Source organism: Neltuma alba, unplaced genomic scaffold, assembly GCF_004799145.2.
Source record: "Neltuma alba isolate B1F8T4 unplaced genomic scaffold, ASM479914v2 tig00010251_pilon, whole genome shotgun sequence".
NCBI lineage: Eukaryota > Viridiplantae > Streptophyta > Magnoliopsida > Fabales > Fabaceae > Neltuma > Neltuma alba.
Window position 1 is genome coordinate 11,162 of NW_021635178.1, and position 3,046 is coordinate 14,207.

Here is a 3,046-nt window from a genome sequence, read left to right on the forward strand (position 1 = left end):
CCCAGAGAAAAGAAGACTTTAATCTTAAATTATTATAATTTTTAAGTTAAATGATCTACCACTGTATATCTCGTATAATCAAGGTTCAAAATAAAATATCATATAAAGTTTTTTGATATCATATAAATCATATTAACTATTTTCAGACATTTATAGCAATATATGCAGCCATATAGCCATATATTAAAGTAAAGATGATTGTCGAAATGTTTCTGCATCCATCTATATAATAACTGTTCATTCATTTTGAATTTCTCATCATTTCTTTCGCATCATTTCAGCAGTTGCAAGCGAACTGTATCTTGTATCTATCTTTATTGTCACATTTTTCAATCACTCAGCTTTATCACAAGTTTCACTTTTATCATCTAATTTTATTTATTTTCAACGAGGCTCATGTCTAATTTCTTATACTCATTTAGTTGTGCAAAAATTTTACAATGACACAATACAAATGGGAATGAATCTATATAATTTTCACAACCAGAATCGTTGATTGAGCTGAAACATTTTGAAATTCAATATATATGTATATAATGTTATACAAACAAAATTTGAAATACAAACATCTTGTTCAAGACGAGGAAGATATATACAAACTCTAAGGTTAAAAATAAGAAAATAAGATTGGGAATCATGAAGAAGTGGTCATAGGTTCCGATTGATCTGCTAGCCATTTCCAGACAGTGAGCAAACTAGTGCCATCTCCAGTGAAAAAGAGTCCTCCAAGGCCTTCTTCTATTACTCTAATCTCTTATTTTGAGAATAATCTTCCTCTTGCAGCAAAGCTAACCAGAAAAAATACACCAAATCATATCAAGGCCTGATATACATAACACTTGCAATATTAAAACCAAAATAAAAATGGGAACATGAAGTTTACTCACGTTGGCATTTCGTACAGGCGAACTGAATGGTTGCTGCAGGAGCAAAACAATATGGGTTTCCCTTTTGCATCAATCATGCCATTGATTCTAACCAAACCCTATAATATAATATCACCAAAGCTATACATTAGAATGAATTCTCACAATATAACATGCAGATGAATCTCTACTGTTTATTGAAGTAAAACTCACAGTTTCTTCTTGTTGCGTGTACACTACCTCCAAAGTCGATTGTTCGTGAGTTGAAGTCCAAAGCTTTACTGTGCCGTCCAATGAGCTTGAGAACAAGTGTTTGTCCCAGAAAACAAGGGATGTCAGTACATTAGTGTGACCTTTTAACGTCATGGTACATTGTAATGTGTTGGGGTCCCAAACCTGGAAAAAAAAAGAAAAGAAATCATTAAATCCTCTCAAATAAATTCAACAACATAATATCACATATCCTTAACAAAGCCACTACATGGAATTAATAACTACATACTTCTTGGGTCCTTAATATAGAACTTAATTGTTAAGTTGATTTAGGTTCTAAATATACAATTTATTTCTCATATATTTATCAATTTTTTTCTATATTACCCTTATGGATATTTTCTCACTATAATCAAACAGGAAAGGGAAGAAAGATATTAAGGAAGACGATTATGGTATTTTAAGAAAAATATGTTATATTTCTTACAATTAACTAACTTACTTAATTATCTTAATCTAATCAAATTAATTAAATAGGTTTTATGTTAAAGACCGGAGGAGTACCTGGATGCTATGATCCACAGAACCTGAATACAACTTGTCTCTAGGACCACCAGTTAAGGAAACAACAGCTCTGGTGTGGCCATTTAACGTTGCCAATGGTTTAAATGGAAAATTTGCTTCAGAAGCGAGTCTCCATGCATCAATAACTGCATCCTGGTACACGAAAGTGAAGTGAACATATTAGATTAGATATCAAAGACATATAATATATTAAATCAACTGAGAACAACTTAGTAATACATTTAGCAAACAGTTAGGTACCATTGCTCCAGCAAAAGTTGTCTCGTTGCAAACAGCCATGGGAAGTACAGGACCCTTGGGTCCCTCTAGACTGATCTCAGCAGCCGTCTGAATGTTCCATGGCTTCGTATATAATAACCACAACCACGTATATATTTAATTTCTGATTAATTAACCTAATGATCATATAAAGGATGAAAGACAAAACAAAAACACAATCATCATATGATCAAGAAGTTTAAGAGCTTAATTACCTTAACAGCATTCTTCAAACCAGCAAAAACCCATGAACCCATACTGATCAAACACCTTGCTTCTTCGCCCAAATTTATGACATTAACACATTCACCCGTATGACAGTCCCATACCCGAAGTGTCTCATTAGTGCTACAAGAAAAGAGTTTGTCCGATCCAACTGAAAGTGCAATCCCAGTCACAATCTGCAATCATAATTCAAAGTTTAGTACTGAACCGGGAGGAAAAAAAAATCCCTCTAATCCCTATTATAAGAACTAGTTCGGGGAATAATGGAAGTCAAGTAAGTACCGTTTTGTGTTGATGAAGCTTAGTGAGAACAGAAAGGCCATCGCCATGAAACAGGAATGCAAGTTCCAACAGCGATCACCATGAACACAGTTTCCATTGATCCAATGTTTGCAAATTTGAGATGAATTTCCTTTGGGCTTAGAGGATCTTATGCCATCTACTTGACTCTTGTCATTATTATTAAGAGGGTAAGGGGACTGCCTCTTGCATTGATAAGAAGTTTGATTGGGCACAAACTTGCAGGGCTTATTGGTGCGTTGCCCTGCAAGCCAATGGTTGGAATTGTCCCTCCAAGAGGGAACCCCATTCCTTGTATTCATTCTATGACAGATTAGAATTATTAGAACATCTCAAGTCAACTAGTCATTTATTTTTCATAAGAAAATCATAAAAATATTTAGGGAAAATTAATTTGAAAGTCCTTGTAGTTTACTTTCATTTTAAATCAGGTCCTTCTATTTTTTTTTTCTTTTTATTGGATCCTTATATTTTTTACAGTTACATCTGTTGTTGGTCCTTGAGGGTTAAATATGTTAAATAAACACTAACACCGTTAATAATTCCTGTTGGGCACCTCTGAAATATCACTCTCTCTCCCCCTCCCCCATAAACCCAAG

The 3,046-nt window shown here is 33.8% G+C and overlaps 1 pseudogene; it reads right to left on the reverse strand.

Moving 5' to 3' along the window:
* Positions 1-634: 634 nt before the first annotated feature.
* Positions 635-2,749, reverse strand: LOC114755343 (zinc finger CCCH domain-containing protein 48-like; annotated as a pseudogene).
* Between the last annotated feature and the right edge of the window lie 297 nt (positions 2,750-3,046).